Source organism: Tympanuchus pallidicinctus, unplaced genomic scaffold, assembly GCF_026119805.1.
Source record: "Tympanuchus pallidicinctus isolate F22 unplaced genomic scaffold, pur_lepc_1.0 scaffold10, whole genome shotgun sequence".
Lineage (NCBI taxonomy): Eukaryota > Metazoa > Chordata > Aves > Galliformes > Phasianidae > Tympanuchus > Tympanuchus pallidicinctus.
The window spans coordinates 10761064-10780182 of record NW_026294619.1 but is presented as its reverse complement, the minus strand read 5'-3'; the positions used below and the strand labels follow the sequence as shown (position 1 = coordinate 10780182).

General features: G+C 36.3%; 1 long non-coding RNA gene across 1 annotated transcript; it reads right to left on the bottom strand.

Annotated features, from left to right (window-relative positions):
• Positions 1–341: 341 nt before the first annotated feature.
• On the bottom strand, positions 342–19048 carry LOC128091291 (uncharacterized). The gene is made up of 3 exons (XR_008211332.1): positions 19009–19048; positions 5235–5395; positions 342–434 (listed from the first exon to the last, which is right to left on the bottom strand). It is a non-coding gene; the product is annotated as an uncharacterized LOC128091291 (long non-coding RNA).
• Positions 19049–19119: the final 71 nt, after the last annotated feature.

The following is a 19119-nucleotide window of genomic DNA, read 5'->3' as shown; positions in this document are numbered from 1 at the left end:
CTCCTGTTTCATCTGTGATTGTTTCTATCTCTTCAAATTCTTCAAACTTTCCCTTTTTTTTTTTCTTCTCATATCCAATACTTCTACTGAAAACCAAGGTAATGTGTTCATACTATTTCAGGGCTGCATTTAGTTTATCTTTCTTCTCTTCATTCTTTTCACTACATGGTTACCTCACTAATTTCCTTATTTTTCTTTGTGTTTATTCTTATTTACTAACTGAAAGTATTGTTTTCCCAATTTAAAAGACTTTATGATGTCTAGCTCAGCTTTATTTTCAGGAATTCTATTTTACTTATGAACCATTAACCTTGATTAACATTAACATACCTGTACTTGCTGTTGCTTTTCCTTCATTTGTCAGCTTTATATTTATCCATTAACACTCTTCCAGAGGTGCAAAGACTCATAAAATACCTTTCCTCCTTTTTTTTCTGGAAAAAATAAAACAAAGTTTTGTACAGTTTTAATATATTAGTTGGAAAAAAAAAACAACAACAAACAACCGCATATAAATGCCACAAAACCCCTCAACAACATGTACCTCCAAACTACCTCCATATAGATGAATTTACTCATAGTAAAATTAGCTGGCTTTTTTCTTTCCTTTTCAAACAGGAGCCTATAACACAGATTTTCCCCTGTTTATCTTTCTATTAAAATTTATCCAGATTACTTGAAATGACTAACCCTCTTATGAAATAAAAATTGTTTCTGAAGCCAAGTATAAAATAAGACTAATTAAGACTCAAATTTAGGGATTATTTGGTGAAGTTATCATATCCAGGATTACAAGATCCTCTCAGTTTGGAAATATTTGGACACTTCTGAAACAAACTTACACCTTCAGTAGTGACAATCTCTGCTTTTACCTCTACCTCACAATAATGAGATTACAGTGACTCTTAAAATCTTAGCCAAAATTAAGCAGTCTCTTAAAAGACTTCAGTTTCAGCAGAGTATTTTGTTATTCACAAGGAAGCAACTTCAGCCCCCTTTTTCTTTTAATCTTTTACTTCTCCTTTTCTTTTAGAGTTTTCCTATCATTTTAGAATGTTGCAACCTGTCCAGCTCTTGTGATGCCAAATGCACTTTTGTTCATATAAATATAGAAGTACATACTGTACTAACAGATGTCCATCAGCCATGATTGACAGTGTTGCATTTCTGTTAGTAGATTATATGTGGCACAAGTAATTAAAGTTTTTCCATTTTGTTGCCTATACTCTTTTATTTAGGCTATAAACATTTATCTGATGTGGCTTTCTTGCTTATTTGTATTTAACCTCAATGATTCAAAAGCTAACCACACAATGTTTTTGGTTTCTAAAAAGTATACAGAACCTTGAGACAAAAACTTTTCTCAGCTTAGAATGAAATGTTTCATTTGTGTACACTCAGTTAAATAAAATCTGCTTAAGTCATACTGTAAATGGGGAAAATAATGAAATGCTACCTAAAAGACAAAGATACAATGTTATTTCTCTTTCTGGTGCTTTCAGAAAACCTTTTTCTCCCAAAACTATGAGTTAAAAAAACAGTATTTCCCTCATATGAAAGCTAGATTACTTGTTTTTCCTTTGCAACCTCAAAATGGAAAGGAAAAGTAAAGCAAAATTCCTTTGTTTGGGTATTGTTGTTGTCTATAACTCTGATATGGATTTTTGGTACTAAAAATTGCATTCCCACAGTACCTCACATTCATTCTAATAAATCCACAAAGCAGAGTTGAACCTACATTACACTATAAAAAGTCTCAAGCAAAAAAAAAAAAATTTCTTTCTGAAGGGTTCTGTCTTGGCTACTGCTCATCAGACATCTTTATTCATTTAACATTTTTCTTCTTCTTTCCGTGTCTTCTTGACCTGTATATTGTTACCTCAAATAAAACAATTCTGTTGTGTATGCTTTTCTACATTTGTCCTGACTTTCTAGCTTCCAGTGCCTGTTTTCACTAGGAGTTGGGTATAAGAAGGGTTTGGTATGAAAAAAAACAAACCAAAACCCAACGAATGAGCCTAAATCAATCACATATTCAAATGATATATTCAGTAGCAAAAAATTACAACTTTCTGCATACCAGAAGACTGAATACAAATCTAGAAGTTTCGTTAACCCATTCATTTTGCAACTATTAAAATAGGACTTGACTTTTGTTACGTATTGTGACTCAGCTTTTCTACTTTTAATATCATTTATAGAGATAACAAAAACAGGAAGAGTTTAAAGAACTTTTCAAACATCACAAGTTTTCAACTTTCTCTATTCATACTTCACTATTTTTCAATTCATCTGTTTATGATTCTTTTTAGTGTATTCTTTTTTGTCACTGTGTACAGAAAAGTTACAGTGAGTGCATTCACATGCTTTTAGAAAATATTCCCCAGCATGAACACAACCATGGTTGCAAAGAAGAATGTGCACCTGCAGAAACAGGATATTGTGATTTAACACAGAATGGAAAAAATGTATTAGGCATGGGAAGCTTAAACTAATTGCATCTGATATAGGGAGAGGGGAAGAGAAATAGATGACAGTAAGGAAGTCACTTATAGTGCAGTGTCATTTAATTGTTTAGCTGACATGCCAGGCAGCAAACGTGTTATGCTAAACTCAGTTTCACATTAGCTGTAACATAAGGCAAAGTTTTATCTTTACCTGTTTACTACCCTTTACTGTCATGCTGGCACAAGTATTTCTACAGCCATGCAGCTGACTTAATCAGGGAACTGATCCAGGTTAAATCAAACCTTTTTAATTGATAGGATGGAGAAAAAGGAGGAAAAAAAGAGAGAAAGGTGGAAAAAGGAAAAATGTGACCATTTCTTCTGACGACCACAATTTCAGCTTCAACCAGCTTATAGTGTTCAAGTAATTGATTCTTGAACACTGAAGGGAAAAATGACACCCAGTAATCCTAATTGCTGATATAAAAAGACAGATGATTTCTTCTGTCCCTGGAAAAAGCAAAGGTGTATTGGATGATGTGATTGTTCAACTGGCATAGGTCTATCAGTTCAGGAATGAAAAGGGGGACCAAGGACACTTTCTCACATTTGCTTTTATGAGAGAACCAGCTAGGCTGTATCTCCCTTACCTTTTCTATAAGATGAGATACAATTTCAAAAATTTCATTAAATGTCAACTCTTTTTCTCATGTTACAGCAAGAAATTGATTTGTTATCATCAGTCAAGAAAAATATACCACTGTGTATTGTTACATATTTCTCCTTTTTGTCTTCCTGATTTCTAAAACTATCCTTTTAATTTTTCCAGGATTTGAAAGTTGGTTGTTACTTGAGTTCTTCTCTTTTTTCCTTTTTCATACTGCTGATCCCAATTTTTGTCCTTTCTTTTGTCAAAAGCATTTGAAGCTTTCCCTAGCTTTCATTAAACAAAGTTTCTGTCATTGTTTCAGTTCATGGATTACTATAGACAGCTTGATTCAGATCACATGAATAGTTACTAACCCTTTTGCCTGCTGTCTTTATTTCCCACCTTCTTGTTACTGTGTTAGCCATATTAACTTTCTCATCCTGCCCAACTCTTTATCTCATCCTGCCCGACTCTTTAATGAAGACTGGAGTACTTCTCGTAGTTATCTAGCACTGTATATTATTTCTCTTCTTTGTAGTACAGACTAATGCATGTATGCGTGAACACACACGAATGAAATTGTCTACAGAGAAAGACTGTGTTTCAAGCCCTTGCCTTGACCAGGTTATTAAAAGAATTCAACTTCCCAAAATAGGAACATATTATAGTAGTCCATCAAACTACTTAACCTACAGTTAAAACATCAGGGCACAGTAAGAGCCAGCTGCTTCATCTGGGAAGGGAGCCCTTGCCAGCTGAGGCCCATCCTAGCACCCCAGTGAGGTGAGCTGGGCAACTTTTGTGAGAGCACTCAGGGTGGGTTGGTCAGAAGTGCTCACCATGTTTGTATTAAGCCAGGATATCAAGTCAGTAAGGCAAGTTTCTGCCACAGCATTATATATGGCTGATGGAAGGCAAATGCCAACACCAGAGCTGGCCTCAAGCACAGGTATCCCAGCTTCTCAGGAAGTAGAAGGGACAGGAGAGATTTCTGGTATTTTTGAGTCCTGGCCAAAACCAAGAATGAGTTGGCTCCAACAGGAATTGGTCAGATATGACAAAGTTTTACAGATGTCAACATACTCATGATAACTGGACAGGATTAGCTATTTCACAGCCTAGTGTTTAGAGGGTACAGAAACTTTACCACTATCATATTTTCAAATACCAGCTCCCATGAACTTGGTCAAAGCCCAGTTAAATTCTAATATAACTTCTTAACTATGTTTAATTTTCTTTTATCAATCAAGGGCAAAATTCTATCCCAACCTTTACTTTAGACACAAGATATGTCTATAATGACCTTTCTTCTTCTCATCACTTCACCCTCCAGAAGACATTTACTTGGACAAGATGAGAGACATATTTCTCTTCTTTCATTTTGGAAAAAAAACAAAAAACAAAAAACAAAAACTTGGACTCGGACAATATTGTCCTTTCTCTAGGACAAACAGCTGCAAATGGAGCAGAGAAAGCCAACAGGGCTCCAACTCATATGTACTGTATGAATGATTTAGTCTGGGATAACTTTGTATAGAAATTCAAGTACTGCCTGGACTATATCATCATTTTCACAATGGCTGTCAGAGAAGAATATGTATCCATACTTGAGGAAATAGTAAGGCTCTGCAGAAGAGAGGTTCTGACAGTAGAAAGCACATACTCCACTTGGATAATATGACAAACTCAACTCTTTCTCAGCTCTCTCTCAGCACATTTCATTGCAGCAAACTTTCAGGGAGTCTGTTCTGTCAGTGACTTATTTTCTTGAAAGTTTCCCATTTCCTTCCCTTTTATATGCACCTCAGGTGACGTCCTTTATCTGTAACACATTCCTCTCTAATGTCAAACAACATTAAGCTTAACTAGATCATACAGAGGATTCTCTTCCTGGATATTATTTTAATAGCAGTTCAATATTCATTAACATTATCTTGTATGTCAGAGACCAAGTTATTTCATCAGGCAAATAAAGTTGGCTTGATTTAATCAAAGTGTATCTAATGGTTAGAAGAGACAGAGCTTTAGAAATAGATTTCCAAGACATGAGCTCCATTCTTAGATACTCTGAATAAAGTTCAGCTTTCACAGTTCACAAAGCATGAGAGCTATCTGGCTGTTCGATGGAGAGCACTCACAGTCTCTGGTGGAAGGCTTCCAGGGAGGAACTTGCCAAGAAGTCTACAGAGGCAGTTGTCATCAAATAATAGTCAGTCAGCTATCACCTCTGCTGAGTTTTTAGAGTCTAGAGTCCTGGAGTTTGCTATCCTCCCACTGGGCTTCATCTATAGTAAGGAAACTTACAGAAAGAAAAGTCATGAAACACCCAAATATCAAACACATCTCCCCTCTTCCCTCCCACCGTTTCAACTACACTCTTTCCTCCAGTATAATTCACTCTTAAAATAAAGAAAAACTCTCATCCCTCTCATGTTTTTGTTCTACTGCTTTGTATCTGAAAAATAGCAAGTTGTAGGTATTTTTTTTTTTCATGCTGAAAATGAGCTTCTACTCTTGCAGCTGCCTGAGATGTTACAAGCAGCATTTTATTTTAAACAAAATCAATATGGCAGTATTAAAACATTTCTACCAGTAGAACAAACAGAATTAGGTTAAATGACAATCTCATTACTGCTGTAAGAACTTCAATAAATGGTAACCTTTCTTGCTAAAATATAAAACAGTGAAACCAAGACAAAACAAAAAAACAAATTGCCCAATTAAGAGCACTGCATCCTTAACACAACTGAAAGATCAATACCCCTTCAGATGCAATTGCCTCCTTCTGCCTGCATAAACAATTCATTATTCAAGATGTTATCTCATAGCAGGATTTTCAGGCACAATTAACTTATCATGGTTCTTCACTGTTAAAACTACAGTCCTCAATGAGGAGCCTGTTTACAAAAAGCACCCTTTGGGCCTAAATGAAATAATCTTATTCTTGCTTTACAAGAAAGAATCTTCACAAGTAATATATTAAAACCCACATATCTTTATGTTAAATCACCATTTGAAATCAACATAGTGTTGTGAAACAGTGTTGATAATAACAAGCATGATAACCATGACAGTTATCCAGTTTTTCTTCTCACTTCTCTACGGTTTTCTAATATGCTGATGATTTTTATTATATTAAATGTTTAATCATATTTTTGTTGATTGCAAAAAAATTAATGCAATTTTGACAGCTGAATCCAAGAAGTAAAACATGAGGTGAAGCAGATAATCTGAAGAAAGATGTTAAATCTCTGTAAGCATCACAGATTGGACTTCATTTTGCAAGTCACTCTGGAAAATCTCGATTCAAAGATGTTTAAAGCCCACAGGGCTCTAGGACAGGAAAGCAGACTTCAAGACTCTCTCTGCATATTATCCATGTGAATGGTTCAATATTGGTGATTACATAAGCTCTCTACACCATATATATCATAGAAGGTATTAATACCTGCGATACATTCTGTCAAGATTTCATTTCCAAATAATTTCATAAATCATACGGACATAAAACTAGAGGCCAAGCCTGAGCTCAACACACTTTTCCCTCTTAAACATCCTAATTGCCTAAGAATTTCATGCAACTTCTTGCAGTAACACACCTCTCATTTTCTGTATTAGCTGTTGTCAGATGGACATATCTATTTCTCATGAGGGAAAGCCTGATCAAAGTTGGGCACATTTTTGAAAAGACTGGAGAAGTCAGTGGAAAATTGAACTGTGCCCTAGCCAAAACTTTCAGGAAACTCAAGGTGGATTCAGCAAGTAACATCAGTTAAAAAATATGGTGGGAAATACTTAAATATGCTAAAATATTTCCTTTTATTTTGAGGAGGGGAAGCATATTAAAAGCATTTTGAAGTGTCCTTTCCCATTTGGAAACTGATCTTAATAGGAAAAACAGAACAAAAAAGCAAATTTATTTTGGAGAAATAGAAAATTTTTGTCTAAACTGAAAATAGAATGACGTCTTTTGTTTATGTCATAAAGTTCTCTCTTTCCCTTGTCATCTCAAATAATTTCTGTTTCTACCTAAACTAACAGGTTTTCACTTATTTTTTCTTTTTAACCAACAACCCCCCAAAATCCAATCCTGTTGAGTTATACTTGTTATAGTACAAACTGGCCTCAAGACTTTTTTTGTGATTAGAAGGACTGTACCCAGTAATTGCTTTTATAAGCCAGCACGGTAACTTCTCTGGAGTAGTCAGATATTAACATGACTCACTGCTAGCATTCAAAATGAAAGTGGAGCTGGAGAATATATACCCTTTCAATTTTCCAAACCGGTACTCTCCATCAGTTGAATGACTTTTTATTATTCTTAAATTGATTAATATATTTTTGCTGGTAGCATGCCATATTACTTTTTGCTATTATTAAAGTGTTTTTAAAGATTCAGTATTCAAAGAAATACAATAGTCTTTCTTAAACTGAAATTTAGCTGGAGTGGGTCTTGCAGAGAGGAAGCATATGGAAAGCTCACCTTTACACCAGGTAGTAGTGTGGCTGTTAGCTTTTTCTTCCACAGGGATACAATCATTTAGCAGAGACAGGATGAAAGCAAAGTTATGCTCTCCCTCCCTTCTTGTAGCAGTCACTGAACATGAACCACTGCTCATCAACAGGACTGATCAGTTTCTAGATGATATCCACCATACACACAGCACAAGCAAGCACCTTTTCCAGCTTAATTGTGAATGTCATTTTCCTCTCTGCCACGTCTGGTAAACGTTTAGGTGTGTTCCTCTTGCAATAGTTCATAACACTATGAACACCTGCAAATCAATGAGCATAACCTTTGCTTGCTCTGTTTTTAGCGTTACTGCTGGTGTAGTCAGATTTTACAGACAAACACAAAACTCTACACATGTTATGTTCCTTAAGACAGCTTTGCTTCATACGTTTTTCCATGTCAGATGCCATTCTATCAAACTGCCTCTCTGCTGCAATCTGTCACACGGCAACAACATGTAACAGAATATTGGCTGGAAGTTCAGGAAGTTTCAACCTCTACTGCCATACCACCAACCTCCAATGTTCTGGACCAATGTAACAAAACAAGAAGCACTGCTTTGGAGAAGCCTTTGTATTTTGCTTTCATTATCACAAATCTTCAACCATGGCTGAGTAAGATCTCAGTCTTTTAATTGAGGGAAGACAAAAATACGTCTTTTTATTTTCTAAAAAAGATACTCTTCCACTGACTGGTGCTAGCTGGCCATTTTATTCAGTAGCTGTAAAGCCAAAAGTTGTAATTTTTTTAAATGGCAATTCAAGAGATACCATGTGAAGAATTCAAGGAACAGATAGTGAAAAGCGTAAGGAATTATCGGTTGATTGATTTTTTTTTTCCTTTTCAACATTATCCCTGATATATAAAGAATGATTACAATTTGAATTTTTTTTTTTTTTTAACTCTCATTGCTTTTGTTACATTATGTTTTGTGGGGATTCATTATTATCAGAAATGATATAGAAATTTGACACAGAGAATCTAATTCATTCTTAGAAACTGAAAGGCTCTGTGTTGATTCTCTATGTCCTAAACTCCAATCTGTGTTTGTGCACATGACTTTCAGTTCCTCAAATTGAGTTTTTCTTGCTGACGTATAAATTCCAAAGGTTAATGCTAGAAACCAGATGTATTTAGGCTGTCTATCTGAAGACAAGGTCATCATCTGCATGTTTTTATTCTTATTTTGTTTTGAACTCTTTTTGAACAGACAACATGGCATATATATGTAGAACTATAACACCAAGGCTGACCACAGAAATAAAAAAGAGTCAGGTTTTCAACAGTATAAATTCAAAATACTCCTAATTAGTACCTCCATTCCCCAAAACACGAAGCACTGACTTAAGGAGTTAATTTCTGAACATATAAAAGACCAAGCTCTTCTCAGTCTTGAATATTAGAAAGTAGGGGAAAATGGGAATAAAGAAAAACAACCTAAATTAGGTATTTCTTTTTTACAGAAACCAAGAAGTGAGAAAATGTGTTTACTACCTTAAGGTTTGCAGTTAGGTCAGAAGATGTAGGATACAAGAGTTTTCTAAGAAGGATAACCCTTTGACTCCACACATATTGGAGTATTTGTCTCTACCAGTAAAGTTAAATCTACACATGCTCTAGGCATCTATGGTAGGTGAATCTTATTATAGAAATCACAGCATTCTCAAAATCTGTTTCAGTGTTCAATTCTGTTATCAAATTTTTCAGTCTGCTTAATATTATTTAGTTCTGGATTCACTAGTTGATGGATTTACAACTGTATTCATGTGCTCTTTAATGTACTTAGAGTCCACAAACACAAATACAATCAAACGAAAATGAAATTTGGCTTTACATTTGTCTTGTTGCTTGCATTCCAACCTGACAAGAACCTGAGGCTACATTTCCTCACATAAACAAATCTGTTCCATTAAGTCCAATACAATCGTAGATAGCAATATCATTTCTGAATGTTGCTACTATGTGGATATTTATGTTGGTAATTGTCTTGCAGCATTCTCTTTAGTTAAACTGAAATGCTGCCACACATACATTAATATTCTAATGAGTGCATCCCTGTCCTGCCTTCTTTGTACACATAAACTTCTAGCGCAGTAAAAAAGAAATCTGAATCATTAAGTACAGATAATCTGTATTAAGTCTGATTTGGACTGGCAGTTCTCTTGCACAGTCTCAGGATCTGTCTGTCTGTCTGGTTGTTGCCAGTTCCTATTCCTACGGGCAATTACAGGTCTGTTGCCATAGATCTGTGTAAATTGTTCCCCTGAAATACAATTACACTACCGATAAAGAAACTTGAGGCCAAGGTACGTTAAATGCTTCAAAGCAAACAAGTAAAGAAAGCGTCATGTGTAGAGAAAAAAAGGTATGCCATTAATACAGGATCGAATGGCCTGATGCCATCAACAAAGCACACGGCCCATACTGAATCATTCATTTACAGCTATAAAGCTAATGAAAAGAAGGGCTATTCTGTTAATATGAATTGGAGATGAAGTCGGAAGAATTGTGTATCCTTGCCAATTTAAATTGTTACTGTAGAGACATGAATAAAAGAATTCATAGACCTCGTCCCAACACAGGGGTACTAAATCATCCTAAAATCAATATCAGTGTTTTGATTCAGTCATTTCTACTGGAGATGAAGAAGGTTGGCATTTGTCTGCCAAGTCTGTGGCAGGCTAAGAGGTAGAGCTTAAATAAAGTGGAACGGAAACTACTCCAGCTGCCCCCGTATACATTTTTAAATCCTGACTAGAGTCAGTCTGGGAATGTGAGGATTATGCCAGGCTGAACAAATGAAAAAGAATGCTGCTTCTGGAGCATATGTTTCTTCTCAGTCTAGAGGTGGTCTCCAAGTGGGCCTGAATTTCTCTGTGCTTTACGTTTGGCATCATTGAGCAGACTGCTAAGGTATTTTTGACAGACAAAAAGAAAGCAATTGGGCAACATGCCTCCCACACAACATGACACTCATACTAGCCACTCTGCTAGCAAATTTTCAGACCTGCTTTACATTTATAATATGGATGATTTCACAAGCAGTATTTTTCATTTAAATTTCTACAAGCAGCAAAATAATTCTGGGTATTTCAGAAGGAAAAAAAAAGAATAGTGCAAGCACAATGATGTTACTAGTGGGAATATTTAAAAAAAAAAAAAAAAAAAGGAAAAAACAAAAAAAGAAAAGGAAAATATCGTCAGTCTGCACACAGTTTTCCATTCGCTGAAATGCAAAAAAAAAAAAAATCAGCTTTCATAAATAACATAATAGCTAGTTTCAAAGAGAAAAAAAAACAAGCATACAAACAACACTCCCTGTATGATTCAAGTCACAAGTATCTGACACCATTTGATATTGTCTCTCTATTCTGCATTAATCTGTGTATTTATTACACAGATTAGCAAAACGTTAGACTTCCATGGATTTAGTTTAAACCAGTTGAAAACTGAAAATTAATACAAAAATTATGACCAAAGTCACAAGAGTCAGATCAACTTCTTATGTAGAGCAGCTTACCAACACAGGATATCTGTCCTGTGTCCTGACCCTTTGACTGGAGTTATATTATGCTATTTAAGAGCTAAAATCTAGAACCTTGTTGTCCAACGTATTCTGAACTTTTAAATCCAATAATTTGCCACAATCACTGACTCTTAAATAGGTATCTGAAAGCACAGAGGCCCTCTGAAATATTCAGCTAAGTGAAATTGAACAAGAAAGTACAAACTAGCATTCTCAACTTGGAGGTTAGTAGGTAAACGAAAAGAAAATAGTGTCTGAAGATTCTTAGCTAACTCTGATGAGAAGTTCAAAAGGTTTACTTCTAACATACCTTCCTGCATTCCACCCAAAGGTTACAAGTCATTTCTTTTGTTGTCTTGCTTTACATCTTTCCTTCAAGATTTCAGAAAAGCTATATGTCTTCAAGCATGTTGCATAGGGAGTTAAAAAAAGTATATTCCATCAGAGAATTTTAGCATGTGTAATGAAGATTGTTAATTCTTCGTACACATAAAGGCACAAAATAGTCATGCAAATCTCTCTTCATTCCCAATGACATCCTTAGGTCAAGCACCCAAAAGGTTTCCCAAAGGATTCCTTAATGCTTGGAGTCCAGTCCCAGCCCCAAGAAGGAAACCTACAGGCTCCCAAAGTGCAACAGCAGCTATGTAGTTAAAAGCCTATTTCTAAGTTCATAGTACAGACAAGCAGGAGTACTGAAGCTGACAGGCTTAAACTGATATAGAAGTCAATATGATGAGGTATAGGTATCCCCAAGCTTTTTTGCTGAAGTATGTAATTTTCGGACTCATTTTTGGTTGAAGACACCCAGAATGTGGTAGGTTGGGAAACTGCTGGAGTTACCTTGTAGAACAGGTTGGAAAAAATACCAATGAGTGAAAATAATTATATCTAAAGGTTACCACAGAATTCACTGATGCAAGTATAAATGCAAATTTAGAACCAATAAAAGCTGTGAACTGATGTCAGGCTGCCAGTTAAGGCTGTGCCTGCAATGCTTGTGAAGATCTTAAATAGAACTATGGTGGGCTGGCAGCTTTGACAATCCTCTCATTGGCCCAGAATCTCTGAAGGAAATTGGAAATTTATGAAGTTTTCCTACAATGTCTCATAGTCATCCGTCCTCATGATAGCTTTGATTTTACATGTCCTGCAGAAATACCAAACTTGAAGCAAGGGTTTTGAGAGCTGCAGAATTTGCCACACACTTTGAAAAAAAAAAAGTCAGTTGATGAAAGACTCAACATGAGTTGGCAATGGGTGCTTGGAGCCCAGGAGGCCAATTAGATGTTAGGAAGAAATTCTTTACTGTGAGGGTGGTGAAACATTGAAAGAAGTTGCCCAGCCAGGTTGTGGATGTTCCTCCCTGGAAACATTCAGAGTAAAGCTGGTTGTAGTTTTGAGAAATTTGGTCTCATGGGAGGTGCCCCTGCCTTTAATAGGGGGTTTGGAACGAGATATTTTTAAGGGTCCCTTTCAACTCTAACTATTCCATGATTCTATGATTCTCCCTCATTGCTTTTTCTTTTCTCACCAAATGCTTAACTTTATATCTAAATTTAACATGTGATAACAATTTTGTCTTTTTACACAAATTTTATTATGCTACACTCAGTAAAAAAAAAAAAAAAAAAAACCTTCAATTCAAAATGTTAGTCACATTTATATTCCATGCAATACATTGAGTTTTGGAACAATCCCTCAGTTACGAAAGCACAGTAAAATATATCTATGACACTTGGTCAGTTATCAGTGCTATCTTTTTGATAGTAATCGGACTTGCTCTGTATTCCAGCCTGATATCTACACTGCAGTCAAGAATGTTGCATATGAACACAGTCATAGTATACACTTCATCTTCAATGGGTTTCATATTTCAGCTGTGGCACTTTTTAATGCTGTTCATATTCAGGCTAATGGCCATAGCAAAAGAGTTGTTTGCCCTTATGAATAATGATATTTCAAACAGTAATTTGAGTTGAGAGTTTTGCATCATTTGCACTCACAGTCACAAAAAGGTCTTTCAGAGAATTCCCTGTTTTTTTAGTTTCTTTCACTGGTAGTTTATTGATTCCTAAAGATAACATGACTTGAAAGATCAGAAAAGGTTAGGTAGTAAAAGAAACATGCATCATTTAAAATGCCTCTGTGCATCCGGGAGTTCAACCAGATCTTTTAGTGTTACTTAGGAGTTACAAGAAACAACTGCTTTTAGCATGATTTTTAATCCAGATCTTATTCTTGCGAAGCCAATTCTTGAGTACTAATTTGGCTATCTTTCTTATGAAGAGCTGGAAGGTAACTTGGACATGAAATAAGAGCATACATATCTGTTCAAAGTTAAGTAAAATACCAAATTTCGTTCAACAGCAGCAGAATGGGAAGATAATCTAGAGTACTCAGAATGGATTTTTTTTCAGTGCTTGAAATGAGGGGGAAAGGAATACAAAATCCCTCCTATCTTCCCTATTTCTTCCACTGAAGAAGAGAAGAATCATGCCTGGCTCCACTGGCAGTGATTATTCCTTCCCTGGATGTCATTAACAGGTCACAAACATCCCCATGTCCCTAGAGTGTTTCCTTCCTTGCTCCTGGTACAGTCCAGCTCTGTGTTACCTCCAGCTCACTGGGTCTTCCTAGAAGCTCATGCTAGGAACAGCTGGTAGGATTTTAGCAATGCAGAAAAAGAGGTAAAGCCACACTGAAGAGCCCTGGATGTGTGTGGCCGTGTCACAGAGCCTGAAAGACTGGACACTCAGAGACAAACAGAAGACAATGGGGATAACTCGGGAGTCAGGGGCAGCTTGCTGCCTTTTGGTGGGGATTCTGCAGAAGGTGGCAGCTGGGTTCTCTGGGCAACTACAGAGAGATTTTTACTTTTCCTTCTGTAGCCCAGCAGCGAGGTACTGCAAAGTGCCCTCTCTCTGCACTGAGTTTTCCTTTTCTTACTTGCCTCCAAGTAAGAAATTAATAATTTCATTAGTAATAATGAAAAGAATAACTCACTTTACAGAGCTGCTCATTCCAAAATACAGCACTTAGGTGTAAAGAAAACAAAGTATTGTGACTGCCAACTGTCTCAGGACACAAAGAAGAGCATTTCTTTTTCTCGAACAGGTTTTGATTGAGCTTTAAGGAAATCATAAATGAGTGTATGAGCAAAATAATTCAGTTTATCAGAAAATTTTTACAGAAAAATTTTTAGCTTATAGAATCACAGAATCATTCTCTTATAGAATCATTTAAATTGGAAGGGACCATTAAAGGTCATCTAGTCCAATTGCCCTGCAATGAACAGGACACGTACAGCTCAGATCCCCTACCTTGAATATCCCCAGGGATGAGGCATTCACACACCTCAAGGAAATCTGTTCCGTTGTCTCATCACCACTCTCATCCTAAAAAACAAACCCAAAACCCCACCTTCTTCCTTATATCCAATCTAAATATCCCCTCTTTTTAGTTTGAAACCATTTCCCCTTGTCCAATCACAACAGACCCTTTTAAAGAATCTGTTAAGAGTCTGTCCCTTTCTTTCTTATAGCCCCCTTTTCCACCTGCCCTGAACTCCCTCCCTTTAGATACTGAAAGTCTGCCCTCTTGGGCAGACTACCTAACTGCCTACCTTCTCTTGGATCACTTTTGTGTCCCTCCTTTGGACAAGTTCCAACAGGTCCATGTCTCTCCTGTATCACAGAATCACAGAATCATTCTCTCATAGAATCATTTAAATTGGAAGGGACCATTAAAGTTCATCTAGTCCAATTGCCCTGCAATGAACAGGGACACAACAGCTTGGTTTTTAGCATGTTTTTTTTTTTAGCAACCATGCCATTGACTGCGTTAAGAGATCTTTATTAATACCTTGGCCTTCTGTGAGGTGGAGGGGCTGGTATTTTCTCTCCTATTGGAGGACAAATCCATTAAAGTAAGTGAAAAGAACATAGAAAAGTTAAAAATCTTTTTGTACAGTCTTTAGTCAAAGTTGAATTATGTCAATGACTAGCAAGTATTCTACGTGTTCAGGGAAGCAGTACATTTAAATCACAGGTATACAAGGAAAATTCTGAATATTCTTCTTGTGACTGATCCCCCACTATCATATCAGACTCATTTACTGCATACACGCTCTCTCGCTCTCCTTCTCCTCAGTACTCTTTCTGCAAGCGCCTGCAATCATCTAGTATGATATTCAAACAGTACACGTATGTCTAAAATTGGCTTTCTCAGCTATGATGTAGTCATTTTCTACCAGAAATGGTGCCTTTATGAATTCAACTTACAAACCTAAGACGCTAATTTAGAAAATTGTACAAAGCATACAATATATAGACAAAAAGCCATAAATGTTCTCTTTTCAAATATTAAAACATTCAGTACTTTACTAATGAGCTCACTTACATTATCTGTCAACCTATAGCAACCTTCGCAATGCTATAATACCAGAGATAATTAGTGCAGGCTTGTTAATTTGATTTTGGTTAACTTTATGGCCTTTTTATTTTATTCTTTATTTTACGATCCCTATGGGAGCTTGTAGCTTGCAAGTCGGCCAAGCAAAAAACACACGTATTCTGGGCTAAACAATGGCATTGTTTAATTAAGAGGTGTCATGCTATTTATTGTAGGCTATATGCTGTACCTTTGATGAGGGGCCATAAAAGCAGAAGGTTCATCAGATTCAATTTCTCCACTATAATTTCCTACTAGAGAAAATGTGACACAAGACAGAATCCAATTTCCCATTTCTATTTAGCATTTATATTGACAGAATTAATGATTTTATCATCATCTTCGGCCTGCTGCTAAATGGAAGACATCTATTGCCTGGTGAGATTGTAATTCTTCCTCTAAACTGTGTGCGTGTGTGTGTATCATAGAATCATACAATCATTAAGTGCAACTTAATGGTTCTTGAACCCTTCTTCAGGATGTGTGTTTGCATGGCCAATGACTGTTTGGACAACACAGATGGTGAAAGCTGGGCTGCATGGTCTCTCTGAATTTAAGAGTCAAGACAGGAAAAGATACCCTAAAGAAAGATATAGTCATAATGTGTGAGATCCATAGAGTCTAGTACTCCTTCCTTATTCCTATAGTGATATATATACACATACGTATATTTCTACACACACACACACACACACACACACACACACACACACACACACACACACACATATAGATTCTATTACTTATTTTTTGGTGTGGAAACTATACCTTTTCTATTAAATCCATGCTCGGAGAGGAAGGGTGAGTGATGGGAGACGTAGTTAAGAGGGATAATAATACTGATCTTAGACAATGTTTCTAAGCAGGCAACGAAGATGAAAGAGTCCTTTGTATGTATGCCATGCCAAAAGATTCAGGAAGGCCTAGGCTAATGATCTCATGGCATATTGACGGAACTAATTTTCTTTCTGAAGTTCTCCCACGAGAATGCTCTACAATACATATGCTGTACATTTGTCAAAGTTGCCATGAAAGAAATTTCAATTTCCTTCTCTGAAAATAATTGACCAAAGGATTACAAAGTTCAAAATACTAGGGGGAAATGAATAAATATTATATAAAGATATAATGTATTGTAATCATACTGTATATACTATTTTAATAGAAATCTAGAGAGCCCTGTTACAATTCTTGAACCTGTTAATGGGGCCAGAGAGAACTATTTTGTAGCTTCAGCATGCTAAAATAGTGCCGATTCCTTCTCTGCTAATCTAACTTTATAATTTTGTTAGATGTGACAAGCTTTAATTTACTACTAAAATAATATGAAGTGGATGATATTTTAAATCCCTTTGCATGAATATTTTATACTCTGGATAGCTTCTTTTAGAATCTTTTCTAATTAAGAGTCAAGAGCACTTTGTTTTAGGGAATGTCTACTCACTCACCTGACACAGAGCAAGGCACGTGCAAGTTGAAAAACTCAAGCTTTGCAGGGCATGTTGCACTTCAGTCCTCTTTTGATAACCTGACACAGTGGTACTAGACTGCTTATCTAATTAGTACAAATGAAGGTTTATCTGTGTCTATGTATGTTTGTATTTATGCACATAAAAATCACCAAGCTGTCAGGACTTCTATGCCTCATCTGAAAGAAGCTCATTATGACCGGGTAACTGATGTGACACACAATTGACATCTACATTTAAAAGAAGAGGAAGCAGTTGGGCCTTTTTTTTTTTTTTTTTTTCTTCCAGTGTAGGGAAGTCATTCAGAAGCGTTCATGGCATACATGCAGGTTTTCCATACTAAAGTTTGCAATAAGTTAGTAGTCTCCAGAGACCCAAGTAAACTACATTCATATGTGTATATGGGTTTGTGATGCATGGACATAGAATCACACAGAATCTCAGGATGGCCAGGGTTGGAAGGGACCATCAAGTTCCAACCCCCTGCCACATGCAGGGCCAACAACCTCCCCATTTAATACTAGACCAGGCTGCCCAGGGCCCCATCCAACCAGGCCTTGAACACCTCCAGGAATAGGGCATCCACAAGCTCTCTGGGCAGCCTGTTCCAGCACCTCACCACTCTTTCTGTAAAGAACTTAATCATATTGACATATGACTACAAAGACTAAAATAGCACATATATTCTCAGTAGAGCTCGCTCCTGACTATAGACTTGAGGTGCCATTTGACCTCAATTTGTGCACTTAGGTGCTCTTTCTGCTCTACCCAAGTATACTAGCACGACTGAAAGAGCTGCCTATCAAAGCCACCCTGGTGTTTCAGGCCCCTCATTTCTTTATCCCAGGCCAAACCAGACATCTGAACGTGAACAGGAAGACCAAGAATGAGAGAGAAATGCCCAGCTGCAACTGCCAGCCACTGACTTGTGTCTAGGTGAACACAGCTATAGCTCTCTGAGAACACAAGTGAGGCAATTTCATATCATTATTATATTTTTCCCATAGGGAAGAGGTACTACAGGGACACAAAGTCTGGAGGCAGTGGCAATCTGACATGAAATTATCTTATTTCTCAGTGAACATCTGCAGATGGAAATAGCAAACTATTCTAATGCTTCTAATGCTATTCTAAGTATTATAATGCTTCTGTGTTTTCAAATTAGCCTACTGCAGGAGGGTTTTCTTTAATCTCCTGTATATAACTTCACTGTAAATAAACAATGAAGTACAGTATTTTTTGCATTTTCATCTCTTGTTTTAAAGATCTTTTTCCAACTCTGTCTTGGGAAAGCTGCAAGGAGTAAATCCCTTTTAACACGGGACAGCACCCTATTCTGTAGAGTTATAGGATACAGATGTGTTCTGACTGAAAACGCTTAATTGGTGGTAAGCATTTTAACTTAAGTATTTGGCATTAAAAAAATAGCCTGTGTTAAACATATTCTTATGGGAAGTAGTTACAGGGAAATATTTCTTTATACAAGACTACATTTTATGTACATTTATAAAAATTCATATTATATGTCATTCATCTGGCAACCATATACACTGACAACAGGTTAAAGGAATCAGAGAGGTATCATTAGTTTTACCACACACTGCCAAAGAACTCATTCACTAGAGCAAAGTTTACAGGTTTTTGGTTGGTTCATTTCTTGCCTTATATATATGCATATACATTGATTTTTGTTTTTTAATAAGAGAAAGTGTAACCAACTTGAATTCCTTTGAAATACAAGACTACTTTTCTTTGGTTTTAGAAGCTATGCTCAGTTTTCTGCTGTCATTCTGTGCACTCTGGCATCATTCAGTTGGCACAAAAAAGGTAAAATGCCACTAGTTATTTTTCTTCTTTCTTGTTTACAATTAAAAAGATGTTATCAACGTTAGCATTTATAATGAACGAATCAAATCAGAATGTGACATCCAAGAAATTTCTATGTAACTTACCCAGAAGAGGCTAAATATGTCCATCCAAACTTCATGTGCTTACCTAACAACCAACTAGCACTTTCTGTACACAATGAATTACACAGAGCCTGTCCAGCTACTGCCAGCACA